The sequence below is a fragment of the Mus musculus genome, chromosome 1 (assembly GCF_000001635.26).
Source record: "Mus musculus strain C57BL/6J chromosome 1, GRCm38.p6 C57BL/6J".
NCBI classification, from domain to species: Eukaryota; Metazoa; Chordata; class Mammalia; order Rodentia; family Muridae; genus Mus; species Mus musculus.
The window spans coordinates 182,096,317-182,117,812 of NC_000067.6; the positions used below are offsets into that span (position 1 = coordinate 182,096,317).

At 48.5% G+C, this 21,496-nt stretch overlaps 2 long non-coding RNA genes across 7 annotated transcripts in view; one reads left to right on the forward strand and one right to left on the reverse strand.

Moving 5' to 3' along the window:
* On the forward strand, positions 1-17,325 carry Gm39719. Of its 3 annotated transcripts, none has more exons than XR_865804.2 (4): positions 1-87; positions 6,288-6,363; positions 7,831-7,895; positions 17,254-17,325. It is a non-coding gene; the product is annotated as a predicted gene, 39719 (long non-coding RNA). The 3 variants fall into 3 exon arrangements; XR_001779584.2 differs by lacking the exon at positions 17,254-17,325 and adding an exon at positions 8,270-8,438; XR_865805.2 differs by lacking the exons at positions 1-87; positions 6,288-6,363 and adding an exon at positions 7,183-7,455.
* Positions 12,889-21,496, reverse strand: part of Gm33725 — a 15,562-nt gene continuing 6,954 nt past the window's right edge. Inside the window, exons 2-4 of one of the 4 annotated variants that reach the window (XR_001779583.2) lie at positions 19,170-19,311; positions 17,184-18,672; positions 12,889-13,601 (exon numbers count right to left, since the gene is read on the reverse strand). This is a non-coding gene — a long non-coding RNA (predicted gene, 33725). Of the gene's footprint in view, positions 13,602-15,274; positions 16,479-17,183; positions 18,673-19,169; positions 19,312-21,496 lie in introns of those variants that run through there. The other 3 variants (XR_373761.4, XR_373760.4, XR_003948338.1) reach the window with 3 other exon arrangements.

The following is a 21,496-nucleotide window of genomic DNA, read 5'->3' on the forward strand; positions in this document are numbered from 1 at the left end:
AGGCTCTCTTCTGAACCTGGAACTTACTTATTCTGCTAGACTGGGAATCTAACTGCCTATTCCACCTCCCTAGCATGGGGACTACAGGTATGTGTCACCACGCCTTGCTTTTTAACATGAGTTCTGGAAGATCAAACTCAGGACCCTCAACTTCCAAGACAATCATTCACCCACAGAGCCAGATCACCCCGAAGTTTTTGACCCTCTTCCTGGATATTTTTTTCTGATTAGAGCCTTTTCATAGCAGGCAGATAAGCCAAGCAGGAAAGCTATGCCAAGCTGCTTGCTGGGGGTGACTGAGTTTGTCTTATCAAGTACCAAAGAGAGGACATAGGGAAAACATAAAACCTGGACCAGTCCTCCAGGAACCCACCACCCTGGTCATGTCACATGTCCAGTGTGAAAGGTCAAAGGGTGTTTCCTTAATCCTCAGCCAGTGCTTTGCACATGTGCATTGCTGAGGTGATAATGTGGCCTGTGTTGCGATGCATGTTCCTTCTAAGAAGCCTCCAGCTTCCTGCCAAGGTCTCTGGGAGTCCTGGGCAGATTCACTTCTTTCCTTCCCTCTATTCCAAGGCCAGAATTTCTCATCCTCTTACACAACCAGCAAAGTCTTGACACAGCCTTCGGCCTGGTCTACCAGGCAGTTAGTTAGCCTGAGATTTGCACAAACTCAAGTGCTGGAGCAGCCAGCAGTCTGAGATCTCTACATCTCTACTGGCGTAGCTGGGCGGGGTGGTGCACACAGTTCATCGAAGCACTGGGAAGCAGAAGCCAGGTGCAGCCCTCTGAGGCCAGCTTGGTTTACAGTGTGAGTTCCAGGCAAAGAATTATATGGTAAGGCCCTATCTCAGAAGAAAGAGAAGGAGGAGGAGGGGGAGGAGGAGAGGAAGAACAGGAGAAGGGGGAGGAGGGGGGAGGACAGAGGAGAGGAGGAGTTCTCCACTGTGAACTGCACCTCCATCTTCAAACATAGAACACTGTTACTGAGTTTTGAGGTTTGTTTTGTTTTGTTTCTGGTGTTGGTGATCTAACGCAAGGCCTCACAGTGTACTTGGCACATTTTCTAATACTGAACTGTACCTGCAAAGCCCTCAGTGATGTTTTAGCTGTGCAGAGCACTCTTGGGAGAGGGAAAGCAAAGGTGGTAGGAGGAGAGTTAGCATTGTGTATGTGTGTGTGTGTGTGTGTGTGTGTGTGTGTGTGTGTGTGTGTGTGCTTGCCTGTGCAGCAGAATAGAGGCCAGAGATCCATTTATTTTCTTTAGTCACTTCTCCACTCTATCTGTCTGTCTGTCTGTCTGTCTGTCTGTCTGTCTATCTGTCTTTCTATCTATCGGTCTTTCACGGAACCTGGAGTTCATCAGTTTGGTTAAGCTGGCTCGCTAACTGAGCTCCAGGAATCCACCAATCTCTACTCCCCTGGTGCTGGGATGATAGATGTGGGTGCTACTATGCTCTTAACTAGGGTGCTGGGGATCCAAACCCAGATCTTTAAAAAAAAAAGATTTTATTTATTTTATGTAGATGAGTACACTGAAGCTGTCTTCAGACACACCAGAAGAGGGCATTGAATCCCATTACAGATGGTTGTGAGCTACCATGGTTGCTGGGAGTTGAAGTCAGGACCTCAGGAAGAAGAGTCAGTGCTCTTAACTGTGGAGCCATCTCTCCAGCTCCCGAACCTGGGTCTTCAGGCTTTATAGCAAGTACTTTACCTGTTGAACCATCTTCCCAGAATCCTTGGTTTCTTGTTTGTTTGTTTGTGTTTGTTTTTTGTTTTGGTTTGGTTTGGTTTGTTTTGGTTTGGTTTGGTTTTTCGAGACAAGGTTTCTCTGTGTAGCCCTGGCTGTCCTGGAACTCACTCTGTAGACCAGGCTGGCCTTGAACTCAGAACTCTGCCTGCCTCTGCCTCCCAAGTGCTGGGATTAAAGGCGTGCGCCACCACTGCCCAGCAATTTTTTTTTTAAACAAAGATATCCTATTGAGAATTGTAAGAAGCCATTTTTAATGTGCAAGCTTTACTAAAATAGACCACAGCTAGATTTATCCATAGGCATAGTTAGCTACCCACTACATCAGATGAATCTACAGAAGACTCAAATTTGGCAAAACATGAAAGCTTTAATCACAGACAAAGTAAAGTCATCCCCAACAGATCGCCAGTGCTCCAGGAGGCTCCTAGCTCTGCCATATCTCAGCTGTGCAATCTTAGGCTGCATAACCTCCTTAGCCTAACATATCAGTAAAGTTGGGAAGCTCTCGGAGCCTTTACAGAGTCCACATGAGCTGTAAGTGAGGCAGGGCATGGAGAACTGCACAAATGCAAGCACACAGGAGAGCCGTAACACATGCCAGGACAGAAGACACTCTGGGGAAGCAGCAGCAAGTTTCAGGCTGTTGTATGTCCATGCTGATGAAACACACAAATGCGTTCAGACAGCTGGGAGAGTCTCTAGAAGTCTGTATCCCATAACACCAAGTTCATGTGAAGGCTACCAAGTGCCAGTCAGCCATCTCGGTGTGATGCTCACTCTGCTGTGTGAGCCCTGTCAGTGTGGCTCACTGTTTCCCCTTCCTTCCCCAGGGCTCGGGGAGAGGTTGTGCTCACTCCTTCAGATAGGAGGACTGCCAGGTGATCAGATGATCAGGAGGGGCAAGTGATAAGGGAAGCCATAGAGAGCCTGTCCTCAGGTGGGCAAGGTTGAAGATATGCCAAAGCCTTGAAATCACTATTAAGCATATATATGTGCCCTGCCCATAAAGGTCCCCTTTGGTTTAGGGGATGTGACAGTTGGCAATGTGGCTCTGTTGGACTCATACTGACCAAAAACACAAGGCTGAGTGCTTCCCCAGAAGAGGAGATAGGATCTGTGTGTCCTGTTCAGCCTCTTCAGCTACATAGGGTCACTGTGTCCCAGCTTAAGGCCACGAGCAGCTGGAGAGTGGGTGGAGCTCCATTTGGACTTAGAGAAAAGCAATCACGGATCAGATTTCATGGCCAAGCCTCACCACCCCACTTTTTCCAATCTCTTCTGGATACATGCCTAAACCGGAACCTCGTAGAGGCCTCTGGGACGTAGACACCCAGCAGGACTCTGCAGGGACCACCTGAGCTAACACCCAATTCCTGCCACCTGCCTGTGCAGGGCAGGGAAGCTGTAGTCTGTGAGTATCCCCAGAACAAGCCTGGGTGGCTCTGACACCTGCAACAACCCCATCAGAGCTCCGCCAAGAAGAAAAAACATCAATATTGTCCCCACACAAGCTGAATTTCCCTCAGCCAGAGCTGAGAACACTGCAAATTTGTAGACTGCGTGGGGATTTTACACTGCCTACAAGGTGCCTGCTTTTCTCCCCTCTAGCTGAACAAGGGGTCAAGTCCTGCTCCATTCTGTGGCATTCCCCTCTGGGTTGGCCATTTCAACCCATGCTGGGTTGGCCTTCATGGGTTATGTCTTAGTTAGGGTTTCCATTGCTTTGAAGAGACACCATGACCATGGCAACTCTTTATTGTTGTTGTTGTTGTTTTGGTGGGGGTTGAGACAGGGTTCCTCTGTGTAGCCCTGGCTGTCCTGGAATTCACTCTGTAGACCAGGCTGGCCTAGAACTCAGAAATCCACCTGCCTCTGCCTCCCAAGAGCTGGGATTAAAGGTGTGTGCCACCAGTGCTGTGTCATTTAGGTGAATTATCACCACCGGGGTTCAGACCTCAGCGCAACTGGAGACCAGCCTGTAGTGCATAGCCCAATGCCCCACAGCAGAGTGCAGGTTGGTATGGTCCTGGAGAAGGAGCTGAGAGTTCTCCGTCTTGATATGTAGGCAGCAGGAGACTGTGTCACTCACTGGGAGTAGCTTGAGCTTAGGACACCTCAAAGCCTGTGACACACAGTGTCACACTTTCTCCAACAAGGCCGCACCTCCTAGTAGTGCCCCTCCCTGTGGGCTAAACATTCAACACAGGAGTCTATGGGGGCCGTTTCTATTCAAACCACCACACGTTACTTTGGGAAGAGTGGGCTGGAAGTGTGGCTCAGTGGCAAAGCACTTGTTTTGTCCTGAGCACAGCAGAGCAAAAACAACAAAACAAACAGCACTAGGAATGGGCTAGGGAGGACTTTTCAAAGTCGTGACATTAGGGCATCATAGTCACAAGCCTCCCAGGGAATGTCCTATGCCACTCTGGGTGCCGGACAGTGAGCAGGGTAAAGTACAGAGGGAGGGGGGAGGCATCCTTACTGCCAAATCAGAAGCATCACTTTCACTTTTAATCACAGGCTGCTCCTCCCTCTCTGGGCTGCCATTCAGTTGGCATCTGCAGTCTCAGCTCTTTTCACATCCTTCTCTATGCATCTGACCTCTGACAGCCTGGCTCACACCAGGTAACCCTCTCGTCAAAGCCACCAGGTTCTCAGCTCTGACCAATGCCAGCACACCATTAACATGATTTTTGCATTTTAAAACAACATACCAATCTTTCAAAGAGTGCTGATGGATAAGCAGTAATTATCAGCTAAGCAATTGGTTGCAGATTGCTAATAATTGCTGTCATTTCCAGTGGGGTTCTTCTCTCTGTTCTCGATCTGTTTTGAAGCTAACAAATATTCTATTCATTGACCTTCTTTTAGCATGGGTAGACTCAGATAAAAAGATACACCACTTAAGTATTTAAAATACCTGTCATATGGTGCCAGTGGGGTAAGGCTGCTTGCCAACAAAGCCGAGTTCCACTCCTGAGACCCACATGTTAGAAGGAGAGAACTGACTCATGAGACTTCTCATCTGGTCTACACGTGTGTACTAGGATATGTAGGTATATGCATGCACACACATGTGTGCTGGCGAGATGGCTCAGTGATTAAGAGTATCTGAAGCTCTTGCATTCCCAGGTTCAGTTCTCAGCATTCAAATGGCATTTCATAACCATCTGTAACGTGTGTGTGTGTGTATATATATATATATATATATATATATACATAAAACAATTTTCAAGAAGCTATTTGTAGGGCTGGTGAGATGGCTCAGCGGTTAAGAGCACTGGCTGCTCTTCTGAAGATCCTGAGTTCAAATCCCAGCAACCACATGAAGGCTTATAACCATCTGTAATAAGATCTGATGCCCTCTTCTGGAGTGTCTGAAGACAGCTACAGTGTACTTACATATAATAAATAAATAAATCTTTAGAAAAAGGAGGAGGAGGAGGAAGCAGCAGCAGCTATTTGTATTTTGGCTGGTGTAATGATATGGTATACCCCCCAAAAGGGGAGGGAAAATCTTAGTCTCTAAGCAGTGATATGCTGATAAATGCCAACTCTGCAAAGATGAAACTCACGCAGGATGTGCAGGAAGCTTGGCACAGTTGCTCAGGTTGCACAGTATTTCCATTGTCTGTGGGTGCCGTCTGGTGTTTCGGTGGTGGCCCATGTGAGGCTTCATGTATGACACACTGATTTTGTACAGAGGGTGAGACACATCGGGAAAAGTACTTGCTCAGCACATTCAAGGCCCTGTGTTCTTTTCATCCCCACTGTGGGGCAAGGGCAATGTCAGACAGCTCAATAGCAGTTCTCTGTGAAACATTATCTACTGCCGCAATTCAGGAAACATGCAGGGTTTTTACAGGCAGAACTCATTGGGCTTCGAGAACAGAGATACACCGTGAATCACAGTCTACAGTTGGTTCCGGATTTTATAGTCCCTCTCCCACATCCTTTTCCCACAACCAGTGTGAATTAGCATCTTTCTAGACAGAAGGATCCCAGAGAGTCTCAGTGTTCTGATTGTTTAGGAGGCAAAACCCCAAGTGTGCGCAAGCTTACTTTCTCTGTGACGTTTCCCCTCGGATTTCCAAAACTACTTTGTGCCTCTGCGTTACCACCCGGGTTGCCTCGAGCTCCTGTCTGTTTTATACCTCTCCGAGTCTCATCCCACCCAGCTCAGAGCAGAGCACATAGCAAGTGCTCACTTGTGACAAATTACCTGGCTGTTGAATACACTTCAACAGCCGGGATAAGAGCAAATTAACTGCCCATTCCCGGCACAGTTATTTAACCTCTCTGGGCCTGTTCTGTCAGCTGTGTCTTCACAATGTTGCTGTGAACATTACACTCTTGTGCCCGGCACTTCATAAACATGTAATGGATGTTAGCTATATTTACCACCAATCCCAAGAGTGCTGGACACCAAGCCGAGGACAAAGCATGCCTATGGGCAGAGAATCAGACTTCAAGGACACCCTGTGACATGGGGCCCACACGCAGGGATGATCTTTATTTTATCTTTTGCAAGATCTCAAAGCACTCGAAATTATCCGCAACAATTCTCAGCGATTCTACGCCACTGGGTGGAATCCACTATTGTCAAGGTAAGGAGGCCACAAGGACCTGATTAAGGCTACTTACTTACTGGGCCAACCACAGGCTAGGAACAGAAATTGGCTCCTGCCACCCCCTCCCTTCCCCCCTTTGTCTCAGCAGCCACCCCTCACCCCACCCCCATGTGGTTCTGGCAAAGCACTCAAGCTGACCACAACTGGGGGGAAGGTCAAAGAACAACATCTGGGGCTCAAATTCATCCTTCCACAAGAAGGCTTTAGCAGGGGTTGGGGGAGTGGCTCAGTGACAGATAGCAAGGCAGCACCCCACTCTAGGCTTCCAGCTGAACACCACAAACAAACAAGCACCCAAGCAAGAGCTGTGGCTGTCTTTCCAACAGCATACAGTCCCCTCTGACTAGGATCCCCTGACCTGACCTGACCTCTGTCAAGTGTATTTGGGATGCCAAAGAAAGGCTCTGTCACACAAGGTACTCTTTTTTTTTTTTAAGATTTGTTTATTTATTTATTTATTATATGTAAGTACACTGTAGCTGTCCTCAGACACTCCAGAAGAGGGAGTCAGATCTCGTTACGGATGGTTGTGAGCCACCATGTGGTTGCTGGGATTTGAACTCCTGACCTTCGGAAGAGCAGTCGGGTGCTCTTACCCACTGAGCCATCTCACCAGCCCACACAAGGTACTCTTGACTGTGTCTGTATTCACATCCCCCACCCCGACTCCACCACTGTCTCCTTCATCACTAGGGTCACACCAGCTTCTTGAGTAGGCCCACAATTCCCTCTGCTGCTTCCAGAGCAGGAAAGCGCACTCTGTAGCCAGGCCCCTGCCCAAGCATCCAGGGACAGAGTTGGCAACAGCTTTATTTACAGCTGCAAAAGCAGCCAAGTACAGAGAACACCGGAAAACACCTAACAAAGCCACCAGGCCGCGCATCCGGGTGTGCACACGTGTGCTTCCAGACCTCTCTCTGCCCCGACTCTCAGGTTACTCCCAGCTCCTTGCTTTAACAATTAGAAGGGTGAATTATTCATGGCACGCCATACTGCTTGCAGAGTCTCCCAGGAGCATACAGACTGTTACCGCCCAAGGAGTCTGCTGCCAAGTCATTTGGACAATGGGTAAGGAAGGCATAAGCAAGCGGACAATGACCTAAGTTGGGGCTCCCAGCTTCATCGCTGAGTAGTAGAAGACAGAAAACAACAGAGAGTCTAAATTGTCTGAATCCCCAGAGGCAGGGACTCAGAACAACGTTAAGCTGGTGAGGACACAAATCAACAATGGAGCCTACAATGGGTTTCATGAAATGTAAGAAACCACCAGAGTGTAGGGCTATGGCCCACTAGTAGAACACTTGTCTTGTATGTATGCAGCCTAAAATTCATGCCCTGGTTGGTGCCTTACAAAAAGCGGGAGCAGGAAGCAGAAAGCCTTTAACACTAGATGTACTTTCTGTTTTGTTTTGTTTTTGAGACAAGATCTTATATTTACCTTAGGTAGCCAAGAAAGACCTAGCCGACCTGGTCCTCCTGCTTCCACCCCTTGAGCGATGAGATTACAGGTGAGTGCTGCCAGTGTTCTTTATACCATTTGGGGATCAACTCCAGGGCTCTAAGCCTGCTGGGCACGCACCTCTACCAACCGAGTTACAAGTTACGTCTCAGGCCCTAAGTTTTGCTTTTGCATACCATCAAGAAAACAAATTCTATTGCTGGTATGATATAACCTGATCTCATAGACATTAAAACGTGCATCTTTTAATTGATAGCATAGCTGGGCAGTGGTGGCACACATCTTTAGTTCCAGCACCCAGGAGTCAGAGGCAGGTGGACCTCTGAGTTCCAGGACAGTCAGAGCTACACAGAGTAACCCCCATCTTGAAACAAACCAACTATAAACGATAATGTATTATTAAAGGAATCTCATGTTTATCAGGTTCTTGCTGTGTTTTAAGACACTTCCTGACTCCCTGCCGACCTTGTCAACGAGAATGAAGAACAGAAAGGGTTAGATGGATTCAGTGCGCATGCGTATGATTTTTGTTGTTTTTTGTTTGTTTAGAATTTTGACACAAAGTCTTGCTATGTATCTCAGGCAACCTCAAACTCTTGATCCTCCTGCCTCTGACTCCTGAGTGCTAGGATTACCCAGTGTTCACAATCACATCTGGCTCTGTTGTGTGTATATGAGACACACTTTTTAGGATGATCATGGCAATTTCCCTCTCCCCTGTCCTGGGTCTGCCAAGCAATTTAGGATATTGTTTAAAAACAAAAAACAAAAAAGCTAGGTATTAAACTCAGGTGCTGTCTGCTAGCAGGTACTATACCTTTGAATTCATTATTAATGGAGAGAGATCTGGGGAAGCAGAAAGGAGGTGCCTTCCAGACATCTCTTTGCAAAATGAACCCTGTCCATGCCTGAGGCTGGGTTATGGGAAAGTTTCGAGCAGTGCTTTCACAAAAGCATCTCAGGACTGAACAGATGCTGGTAGACAGGCAAGCGAGCCTGGCTGGCTTTCTAGTGACAGTGGCCAGATGACCACAGAGGTGGGAGGGATGTCATCCTGAGACCTGCAGGCAGCATACGGTTGGTCAGGGACCTGGGACTGGTTTACACTGGCAATGTGCCATCATGTTCTGAGCTTGGAAATAATTGATGTGACACAGTCTTTTAGGGGAAAATAAAGGCATTTCAGGATGAGGGGAGCTCAGAATCTCCAAAGATAACACCAGCAGCTCTGTGAGGGGTGAATTCAGTGAGAAGAGGCAAAGTGGAGAGGATTAATGAATGTTAAAATGAACATCGTTGATCAAGTTCTGAGCACAGAAACAGGAACTACAAGAAGGGGCCATTTTGAGACCATGGTAGTATAAGCGATAGACTTGGATGGCAAGTTTGACTCAGAAGAAGAAATAGTCAGGAAGAGATGCTGTGGATGGACAGACTAGATAAGGTGTCTGGGACTCATTTTTAAAGAGGTCAAGTTGGGTCAAGGGATTCTGATGTCATGGGGGAGGGGTGAGATTTAAAACTGAAAGAGCTTTAGGGATTCTAATTAATTAAACTTTTAATGCCATCTATTACTCGACTGCATGTGTGCCCACAAGTGGAGGCAGAGGACAACCATGGGTCCGTCTGTCTTTCCACCACTTCTGATTTCAGGTTACGGAGCTGGATGGCAGACCCCTTTCCTACTGAGCCATCTGCCAGTCCTGAACTTATTTTTGAGACAGGATCTCATCAAGTAGCCCAGGCTGGGTTGGAACTATAGCTCTCCTATTTCAGACTCCCCAGACTCCCATTATAGATTCTCCTGCTTCTGGACAGCTGCCAATTTGCAGGTCACATAGAGGTCAAAGACACCCCACCTTAGAATTCAGTACCTTCTGTGGGTCAATTATTTTCCCAATCCACCTGAATTGTCTTGTTCCCTAATTCAAATTTCCCTGACAAGCACATACACATTGGTATTCTGTTTCCTTCTCATTTTTATTATTTTGAACTATGGAATTGATGTAAAAAAAAAATCAGGGGCTGGAAAGATGGCTCAGTGGTAAAGAGCACTGACTGCTCTTCCAGAGGTCTTGAGTTCAAATCCCAGTACCCACAGGGTGGCTCACAACCATCTGTAATGGGATCTAGTGTGTTTGAAGAGAGCAACTTAAAATAAATACATCTTTAAAACAGTTTATAGGCATCCTTCACCAATTGTTCTAAATAGTTTCCCCAGGCTAGCTGTGCAGCCCAGTGGTAGAATACTTACCTAACATGAGTGAGGTCCCAGGCTCAATCCCCAAGCAGAGACAGTTCTGTTTTTCCAGCCTCCCAGTCTGCGGTCTGCCTTCCAAACCTCCACTCAGCCTTTATTTTGTGGGTGCCGGGATGGAACCAGACTCTTGAGTGTGCTAGGCAAGGGCTTTACCACCAAGCTACACCTCTTATTCTGATTGTTTTGTAAATCATTATGAAGACAGGGAAACTAAATTATGGAAATGCCCATTCACCCACAAAAGTTGAGGGAGCATACCCAGGCATCATGGTTCTTGCCTGTAACCTGTCACCTCAGCAGAGGCTAAGGATGCAGGTTTATAAGTTTGAGGCCAGCATGAGCTATATCGAATGATGATGCCCTGCAACACACAACAGTCTCCCCAGAGTTGAGAGAACTCTGAACTGTATATTGAAGTAACGTTTCCTGTTGACTTAACAGTTGGCATGGCTCAGTCATGCTGGTCACCCCTATTTTCCCCGTCTGTGCTCCTGCTGACTTTCTTTCTTTCTTTTTTTCTTTTCTTTTCTTTTTCTTTTTCTTTTTCTCTTTCTTTTCTTTTCTTTTCTTTTCTTTCTTTTTTTTTTTTTTTTGACTTTCTTTAAAGACAGTCCCCAGTCCCACACTGTGGCCATGCTGAGCATTGATTCAGCTGTGGATGGACATCTTCAAAATCATCACATCAGGATGCTTCTAATTAAAGCTGAGGGGTTTTGTTTTTTGTTTTTTGTTTTTTGTTTTTTTATTTTTCATGTCACCCAATAGATGATATTGGAAGTGAGGAAGTTTGAATGGTTTTTCTACCAGAAAGCACAGATGTACCATTGTCTGGCCTGGGATTGTGCTATCACGTCTTCCTATATGAGGTGGCCCAAGTATGATCTCACTGCTGTTCAGGGAGTCGGCCCCTCTTCAGAAATCAGTGCACCCTTTTCCATATCTGGGAGAGACATGGGACCTACTTTATTCTGTAGCTCAGGCCGCTGCTTACAAAGCAAGTGACTTCTGCTCCAGGCCTATCTCTCCGACACCTTCCTTGGAGAACAGCCATCCTTCTAGAGAAGTCTGTCTGTAGCCGGTAACCCCAGCAACTCACTCCACCAGCACTTCCCTGGGGTTAGTGGGGGCTCACAAAGGAAGCTCCGCTTATTCCTCGGGGAGGAGAGAACAGAGAAACCAGGTTAGGGCTGATTAGATTCGAGATGACTTGGGGGATACGCTAAGGTCTTAATTCTTCTGTCTTGTCCTTAAAATTAAGAAAACAAACACTCCTTCCCCCATGCGCACAGATACGTGCATGTGTGTGAATGTTTCTGTGTGTCTGTGTGTTTGTCTATGTGTGTTCTGTGACTCCCTTTACCCAGAGCAAAGCGTTTCGGGTGTCTCCTGATACTGCTTAACATGGCAAAAGACCCCAAATCACTGGAATTAATGGGAAGACTGGAGCAGCCCTGGATAAGACACCAGTGAGGTAATGTCTGCTTTTTATTAAATATCCCAAACAGATTACTCACTCCTGCTAGATAAGGAGTAAAGACCCTGCCATGTTTTAAACACAAACCCTGCTACAAACAAGGTCCCTATACTGGGGACCCACCATGGTATCTGAACTGGTGGCTTGATTGAGCAAATGCTGGCCAGAGAGGAAGACCCGTTAGTTCTGTGATCTTTGCAAACTCCTTTTCACACATGTTGTGAGTCTGGGATTCTTGAATGACATAAGGTCCCCAAGAAGACCCATGGAAAAGTTCCTTTTTTGTGTCCCCGCCAAGTCTATAGGGCTCTGCTTGGCAACTCCTGTCCTCTGGGCTTTCCCTTTTTGTGCCTGGAGCAATTTCTCCCATTAAAGGCATCTTACAAGTTGCAAAGAGTTCCTTTGATGTTGGATCCTCACAAAAGCCTGGTAAAATAAACTGAGAACACTGAGCAAGCTTACAGTGGCTCAGGCTCAGGCTCAGGCTCAGGCCAGGACTTAGGCAACATGCAGATCCGGAAGCTCAGGGGTGTTTTACAACCACTGAGGGGACTGGAGGAAGGTTTGGAGGAGCTGGAGAAACAACCGAAGAACCAGCAGACTCTTCCGTAGAGAGATGTAGAGCATCGGGACCGTCAAGAGCTTCGCTGCCCCCATACCCTCCCTGGCTCTGTGGTAGGGCTCCGGAAGCTACATTTCACAACTTCCTGGCAGATCTCCTGGAAGTGGTGTCAGGCTCTCTCTCATAGTCATCAGTCTCTGGAACAGACCCCAGTGCCTCTGCTTGCCCTGGGTAGACTCCTCCTTCTGCTTGCTGGCTTTCATGTCTGTTGCAAGCCTTTCACCCCAAGCTCCTCACCCCTTGTCAGAGTCTTTAGGAAAGGGCTCATGCAAGGGCACAAACGTCAAGGTGATTTTCCCCTCCTTGCTCAGTTCGGCTAGACGCTCAGGCTGTGTTCTGGGTTAGCCTTGCAGAGGGCTAATAGCCTGCTGTACAGATGGGACATGGTTCTTTCTCAGAAATGCCCATGTTCCTCATTTCTGAGAGCATTATCTGCCTTCCGGGAGCTCAGCACATCTCACTGTACTTTTTCTGCTTTTGGTTTTTCCTTGTAAAGAGGCCTCTAGGCTTTACTAGAGGAAGAAACAGGGAGGCAGGGACCATTGCAAGGAGCTGCCTTCGCAGTCCCAGCAGCGATTACCCGTCAGACCAAAGTGCTTTCTCCGTTCATCTCTCAGTCGTCGGCACGACGCACCCAAGAGATGGAGAAGTCGAGATGTAATCATGAATACCTGGCAAGGCTATGATTTATAGTTTACAAATTTTTAATTTTTCAAATACATCTCACGTTCTTTCTTTCAGTTCTCACAGTAAAACTGTGTCGGGTACAAAGGAGATGTAAACACTCATTTTCTCCCCTTTCTCCCAGGGAGGCTGGGGTGGGGAAACTCCACCATCTCTACAGAGGAGCAAAGCAGGGTCATGAGTATTCAAAACCCAAGTAAATACATTGCAGCCGACCCGAGACTCAAATACAGCTTCCTGGCTATCTTCAGAATCCCAGAGTCCTGGGATGAGTATGGGGTCTCTTCCTCTTCAGTCCTTTCCCCAGTTTGTCCTGTTATGCCGCAGCGTCTCAAACGTCTCAAGTATGTCCAGTCTCATTGTTCATGGACTTGGTTCTAAGCATTTTGAATCCCTTAACTACTGTGTTCCTCATAACACACCAAGGTAGGTATCAGCATTATTGCTACTCTTCGTGAGGAGACTGAGGTGCTTGGTGCTTGGGAGCTTGGTCCAAGGGACTGTCACCTGTATGCAGCAGAGGAATCGAGCTCTGCAGGCGTGGCGGCTGGACCTAGGCCCCTTGTCACTGTACTTCCCTCCACTTATGCTTCCGTGCAAGCACCTGCTCTTCAGGCTTCAGCAAGTCCCTCGGAGGCAAGGATGCTTTTGTTTTGATCCTTCTTTGACCCTAAGCATGGCATCTGGTACAGGGTACATGATCGGTAACTATCTGCTGAAAAAAAAAAATGCAGGGGTAGCTAAGTTAGGAAGGAAGTTAGAAGAGAAAAATTCCAGCGCTGAGCTAGGGTTGGTGCTCAGTGATAGAGCATTTGCTTGGCAAGGGGGCCACAGGTCCAAGCTGCAGCACTGGAAACGAAAAACAAAGCAACATGAACAAAAAAAATCCCAGTGCCAGAGATGTAGCCCTGCTAGATGATGTAGCCATGCTAGATGATGTAACCCTGCTAGATGGTGTAGCCCTGCTAGATGATGTAACCCTGCTAGATGGTGTAGCCCTGCTAGATGGTGTAGCCCTGCTAGATGGTGTAGCCCTGCTAGATGGTGTAGCCCTGCTAGATGGTGTAGCCCTGCTAGATGATGATATAGCCATGGCAACTGGTAGAATACTTGCCGAGCATCCCCAAGTACTAGGTACTGTTTTCAGCACCACGTGTAACAGGAAGTGAGGACACAAACTCTACAAAAGTCGGGAGGTAGAAGCAGGGAGATCAGACATTCAAGGCCAGCTTAGGACGAATGGGGCCTTTTCTAACAAAGAAGGAGAGATCTCGGAGATAAACTGATGACGGCTTTCTTCTGATTCTACACGAGACATTAAACAACTGCAAAACCAGATTCCGGATTCCAACGCAGTCTGTTTGCTGCTGGGACCGGCGCTCCCACTGAGCTAGCCCTGGAGCTTGAGGACCTGGATTGGGCAGGAACCCCACCTGAGCCCTGTCTTCAGGCTCTGAGGCTATGATTCTGGGTCTGAGTTTAGAACAGCTAAGCAGCCCCCGCCCCCCAGAAACTGGAAATGAGACCCCTAGCTTCTGCACTCAGCTAGAATCAACGCCGAGGGCTCCCCAGATCCCCCCAAGGGACCAGCTGCTCAGTGTGGGACAAACCCAAAGCAGATGCCCACAGAGGGCTGCAAACTGCAAATTGAGATCTAATGTGAGCCATCTGGTCTGCTGAAATGGCCAACAGGAGGGACAGAGGCCTGGAACCTTCCCAGAAGTGGGCTTATCTCGGGGAAACGGTGACTCAGCTCACCCAGAACAAAAGCCTCTAAGGAAATCCTTTGAAATCGGCCTCGATGACCCTTCCTGAGTAGCCAGGTTGGAGGACTCTACCTGAGGGTGACCCCAGATATAGAGTTGAGGGTCTGTGAGCACAGTCATGGTTAGGTAAATCTGCATAGCTTAGGAGAAGGAAGCATGTGGAGTTGAGAATCATTCCAGCAGGCTAGTGAGATTGCTCCGTGAGGGTTAGGGCCACTGCTGCCAAGGCTAACGACCTGCATTTGCTCTCTGGGACCTACATGGTAGAAGGAACGAATCAACGCTGGCAGGTTGTTCTCTGACCTTCCATGTGGAGCACGACACCCGTGTGCGTGTGCACACGCATAAAGAGATTTGGAAATACCTTTGGAAATGACTGATTCTGCAGCCACCTGAGGAGCAGCGAGAAGTGTCAGGATGGCTAGGGGCCAACAGCTTCCCCCAGAAGTGGGAAACTTTAGCCTTGGTTTTGGGGAATAGCTTTCCGGTGTCTTCTTCTAGACATAGTCACTATTGCATGGGGGTTGGGGGAGCAACCAATTACAGGTCTAATTATCTTCCTTCTGCCGCTTTCCTGGCCGCAGTTGCCAAGGCTCTTGCCAAAACTCTGCTTCTCCAATACCTGGATCCAAGGAACCCCATGTCTCAAGGGGAAGGAAGGTTCTTCTTCCCAGAGCAGCCGTGAGCTTCAAAGCTTCTCTCCCCTTGAGGTCCTCTAGTCCCAGCGACTGGATGGAGGAGAGGTGGCAGTGCCAGCCACTTGGCACTAGAAGATGACACATGGGGGTACTCACCACATTCGCCCTGGCCCCCATCATTGCCCCCCAGGAAGTTAGAAGGCATCTGTAAGGCCTGTTTGTGCTTGTACTCAGGGCTCCTCGGTCAGGGCTTGCTTGGAGCTGAGGCTGTGTGGGCCTCACAGCTGAGCAGCTGGCAATGGGCCAAGTGCTGGCAGGGGCACGCCAGTGTTCTCAAAGCACCTTGGGGTGACCCCTACCTCCTTGCCTTTCAAAGTAGTCCTTCCACCTCTGCCCACAGCTTAGCCAGAGACTTGTTTACCGTCTCTTGCTGGTATAGGAAGGGCTCCCTTTTGGAGGGTGCTAGAGCTGCCGCGGCTTTTTTTACTGGTAAAAAATGACTCAGCTCTAAAAACCCGGGTGCCCCAGGGGCCTGAACTTGCAGAGTTGTGGGGGGAAAACAAGGGGCCATGCTTCAGGGCTCTAAGCTTGTATCCCCAAGGGAGGTATGTTGGGAAGTTATGAAAACGGAGCAGAACCTGGCTGATTTTAGGCTGTCCTGAGAACAGGTATGTGTGGGTAGGCTCAGCGAGGCTACAGGATATACATTGATCCACTACTTACCCCAACCCCGTTTTATGTGGAAGGGGAGGGGCCGCCTAGCAGCCCCGGTTTCATCTGAGCTAGAGAAGGAAGGCTGCACCATGAAGAGCAAAACTAGATGTGTTTCATGAGCCTTACCCATCCATTCCGACAGCTCCGGAGAGCTCAGTGCTTATATTCAAGTCAACAGCTCGAGGACTGCAGAATCTCAGTCGGTGACTAAGAAGACTATTTCCCTTAACACTTTGCACGTGGGGTGGTTTTCTGGCGCACTGTCATCTTGGGCACTGGTGAAGACTTACAGAGCAGGACTGTCTGTTTGCATGGGCCTGTGTCTGAGGTACCGAGCCATAAAGGGCTGGCCCTCCCTCTCAGCTTCTGCACTCTGGCGCCGTTTGAAGAGTAGCGCAGCGCTGGGCGTGGTGGCGCACGCCTTTAATCCCAGCACTCGGGAGGCAGAGGCAGGTGGATCTCTGAGTTCGAGGCCAGCCTGGTCTACAAAGTGAGTTCCAGGACAGCCAGGGCTACACAGAGAAACCCTGTCTCGGGAAAAAAAAAAAAGAGTAGCGCAGCTTCCAACATTAAAGGAACAGACAGCCCATCCATGCTTGGCCCTGGTCACACCCGAGGAACACAGAACGTCACATCTTAGCACGGAGCTTTGCACATGCTATTCTTCTCTCCCACAGGGGGCTGGAGGGCCCTGTGTGGTGTGAGGAAGGGGAGGGAGTGCCGAGGAGAGAAGTCAGGTGGAGAGGTTGGCAAGGAAGGAAGAGGGCTAGGGAACTGCACGCAGGACTCCCAAGGCTGAGTGGGGAAACTGACACAGGACCCTGCCCAACATCATCTCACCCCCTTATCTTCTCCGTCTGCTCCTCCACAGTCACGGAGCACCTAGTGGCCAGAGACCTCAACCCTTCTCTGTATTTTCTGCATGCTGCAGCCCCATAATCCATGCTGCTAAGTATGCCGCTAGGCGAGTCCCATATCCCATGTCGCATGCCGCATGCACCACGGCTTGAAGCGGGCGGGTGGAAGATCTTCCTCAGCACAGCTCCAGCCCGCACTGCCCTCTCCAAGGCCTCTTCACCAGAGGGTTATTCTAGGCATGTGAGGTCATCATGGTATTCCCAGGACCCCCACCCCGCCCCCACCCACTAGTGACACCTGTTGCTCTGTGTCCTTGCTCACCCCTGCTTGGATCAGAAAGCCTGATTGACCATTTCATACGACGTACATTGTCCTTCCCTCTAAATTCCAGCTCCTTGGCACAGCCTGTACAAAAGGACTCAGAAGAAACATTACTACGGTCACACTCTTCGATGCTGGTCCCCTTCTCGAAACCTAAGAAAGCTCTTGCAACCAGGAGGATGCTGGGGAGGGGTCCCCTGACCTTTTGGACTGGATGACCAATGAGCTGACAGCTGTGTGCAATCAGGACTCCACAGTCCCCGTTCTCTAGGCCACCCAGAGGGTTTCCACAGCTGAGCGGAGCCTGCTGCTGAGTGGAGATGTCATCTGATTCATTAATTAAAGCGAACACTGTTCATCCAGTGCTCTGGGGCATGGTTTAAAAAAAGAACCCAGAACATTTACCATTTGATAGAAATAGCATTCGTCAGCGGGAGAGGTAACTGAAGTTTTACTCTTAGCCCCTTCATTCCAAGAGTACCCCCACCCTGTCCCGGTTCCCACCTTCCTTACCATGCTGCTTTGTTGACGAGGGAATCCCTGCCAGAGTTTGCTAATTGGGTTAATGGAGTGACTATGTAATTGTTCCCTCTCCCACAGCCCAGCCCACCCCACTGGCTGCTTTCCGACTACCTGCCTCTCACCACTTTCAGGATAGTTAATTTGCAACAACAACTTCCATTGTCGTCCACATCTGGGACTTTGGGGTTTTAAGTGATGCTCCCTAAGGCAGAGGACAGAAATGCGGCTATTTTGGTTTGTGTGGCCTACAATGGAGCCATTCTGTGGAGTTTCTGAGCAGTGCGGGGCTACCCAGGGAGAGGGGAAATTGGAGCCCGGCTCTGATGGGACCTGGGCCAGGGAAGAAGAGGGAGGAACAGGGGGAGGTCACCGACTGGGTCAAATCCCGACCTTTTCTTCCAGCTACTGGGATTTGAATTTCATTTTAATAAGATGCAGATGAAACCTACGGGCTGAGCCTCGGGAATCTCAGTGCTTTGCCTTCGACCTCTGGTCTCCAGCACCGGCAGCTTGTACCAAAGGAGGTGGCCCTAAGGGTGGCTTTGCTGGTGTCCGAGGTTCAGTCAGGGCACTCTTTGTGCTCAACACCCTTGGGAAAGCACCAACACCTATATCCCTCTCCCCTCCCAAACAAGACAAACCCAAACACCCCAAGGCTTTTCTCCTGTTGTTTTTGGGGTGTGTTTGTTCTGTTTGAAATCTGTTTCACTTAATGGATTATTAGTGGTTCAAATCACAAAAACATCAGCATCCTTGAGGCAGGGCACAGGAGAGCTGGAGGCCACCTCCAGGACCTCAGAGGTGCACCGGGTGTCTTAGAGGTGGGGCTGAGTCGACTCCCAGGCTGCGTCCCAGCACCTGGGCTTGGATGCCCGGCAGGCTCTTGCACTGCCTGCCCTTGTTGCCCTGCCCCAGTCCCAATACGATCTTGAGGCAGCAGGACAGGGATTCTGAGCGATGGACCTGGCTGACAGGATAGTTCAGGAATAGAGCAATTACCTACTCATGTACTAGAAAATAAAAATAAGTAAAATCATGGTAGGTATCCTAGCACTCAGAGGGCAGAGACAGGAGGATTGCCACAAGTTTCAAAACTTGTCCCAAAAAGACAAAACTAAACAATCAAACAAAACCCAAAAACCTAAACATACAAATAGCCCACCACTACCACCACCACCACAACAAAAAAACAACCAATAAAGACAGAAATTCCAGGGACTATTGAATTTGGGCCATTGGAGATTAGCCTTGGTGGCGTCCCAGAGCACACACTTCTCCCAACCCTTTGGACATATTTTGAGTATACACTGATAGGTTAGGTTGTCTTGTCCTGACTGAGTTACCTGGTCAGGCAGGGGCCGGAAGACTTCTGTGGAACCCTGAGTGTTGTGTGCCCCCTTGTGGAAGGGCTCCATCAGTGCACATTTCCATTTCCAGGTAAATTTGACCGACCTCCTCACCTACCTGTGCTCTCTTATTAGCGTGTAAACATCTCGTGTGCTTCTCTGGACTCTCTGAAGCTCATCCACTTGGTTGGCAGACCCAGGAAGAGGCACCCAGGAGCTCAATAAGTAACACTGGATTGGAAATTCCTGGCCAAGCTTTTCTGGTGAAAAGAAGTGTCAGGATTGTTTGGGTGTCTAAGAAGGTAAAGTGTGGAGACAGCACAGCATCTGAATGTCTGTGTCCCCAAAGGTTCCCGGGAAGCACTCAAGACTGATCTCCAAGGACCCACACTCAATAGTCCCTGGGTTTTAAGCAAATGGCAGACACCTTCCAGCTAAGCTGAGTTCCTGCAGCTTGGAGTCTGGTCTCCTCAGGAAGGGCTGATTCTGAGCCAGTACTTGGCTTGGATCTACTGCACAGCACTGCCCTCCGCTGGTCTGAGCCCTTCTGCTGGGAGGGCCTCCTCAGGTTTCCCTCCCTCCTTCCTTGGGGCAAGAGTGTTCTGGATAAACAGGATTTTTTAGTTGGCTTCTCTTAGCAGGTGTGTTTTACCCAGCCTGTCTTGCTTTGGGTCCATGAAACCTGGGAAGGTAGAAGAACAAAGTCTTCCTTGATGCTGCTGGCACATAGTGGGTTCTATAAATATTTATTTCGGGAGAATAAACATAGCCACACATGTTTGGCATGCCAGCTGCACTTGGGACACTCGGGACTATTGTGATGCCCATTAGAGGAGGAATTCATTTAAGGACCCACACCTGTTCTTAGTTCAGAACAGCTGCTGCCCTGTGTGTAGAAGCCAAACCAAGGAAAACAGAGGGGGACAAAAGTTCAAGCAGGAGAAGCGCGCTCAGAAATAGTCATTCCATTCAAAACACTATTGGAGGGTTTTTTTCTCTTCCTTTTGCAGTGAAACTCAGGATCTCACGCATAGTGGCCAGGTGCCCTGCCAACAACACTTTACAGAGCAGAGTCCCTTCCTTTTCTCGCTTACCAGCTACTGTCCCCATTAGTTACTGTCCCCGTTGCTGAGATAAAATAGCGTGACAAAAGCCACTTAAGGAAGGAAGGAAGGAAGGAAGGAAGGAAGGAAGGAAGGAAGGAAGGAAGGAAGGAAGGACTTTGGTTGGCTCACAGTGTCAGCCCCATCATGGCCAGCAAGACAATGAATGAGGCAGAGTCTGAGGCGGCTGGTCAGATCATGTCCACAGTCAGAAAGCAGGAAATAATGAGTGTGTCCTGCTCACTTTGTTGTTGTTGTTTGCTTGTTTTGAGTCAGAGTGCCTCTCTCTATATATTCCTGGCTGTCCTAGAACTCACTATGTAGACCATGCTGTCCTCAGAATCACAGAGATCTGTCTGCCTCTGTCTCTTTGGTGCTGGGATTAAATGCATGAAATGTATGTGCCATCACACCTGGCTCACTTTATCCTTTTTATACAGTCTGGGAGTCCAGCCTAGAGAATGGAGCTGCTCACAATACTTCCACCTCAGTTAACCTCATCAATATAATCTCCCACAGGCCTCCTCATGGCCTGTCTCCCAAGTGATTATAGATCCACCAGGTTGACAAGTGAGAATAATCATCTTACTGGCCACTGAAACTTTTGGGTAAAAGATATAGAACCAGGGGCTGGAGAGACGGCTGAGCGGTTAAGAGCACTGACTGCTCTTCCAGAGGTCCTGAGTTCAATTCCCAACAACCACATGGTGGCTCACAACCATCTGTAATGGGATCTGATGCCCTCTTCTGGTGTGTCTGAAGACAGCTACAGTGTGCACATATACATTAAATAAATAAATAAATCTTTAAAAAAAGATATAGAACTAAAGGTAAGTAGCAGATGAAACCAGGGTCTGCCAGCTCTCAGGAATCAGCATGCTCTGGCCCTTGCTGTGGCAAGCTTGCATAGGTATTTGTAAACTTGCCTTCTTGTCTCTGCTCCTGACCCCATTAACCTTTTTTTTTTAAAGATTTATTTATTAGGTATAGAGCATATATGACTGCAGGCTAGAGAAGGGCACCAGATCTCATTATAGATGGTTATTCACCACCAAGCGGTTGCTGGGAATCGAACTCAGGGCCTTTGGAAGAGCAGCCAGTGCTCTTAGCCCCTGAGCCATCTCTCCAGCTTGACTCCATTAGCCTTAAAACATTCTGCTCAGCACAATGACTGGTCTGTAAGAAGAACGAGACTTGAAGTTACAGAATTCCTGGCTGTCAATCACAGGGTATGAGTGACAATAATCTGCCAACGCTCCTAAGTCGGAAGGAATCAGGTATTACATCTATTGCTTAGACATTATTATGATTTACTGAAAAACTGTTTTAATCTCTCAAATTC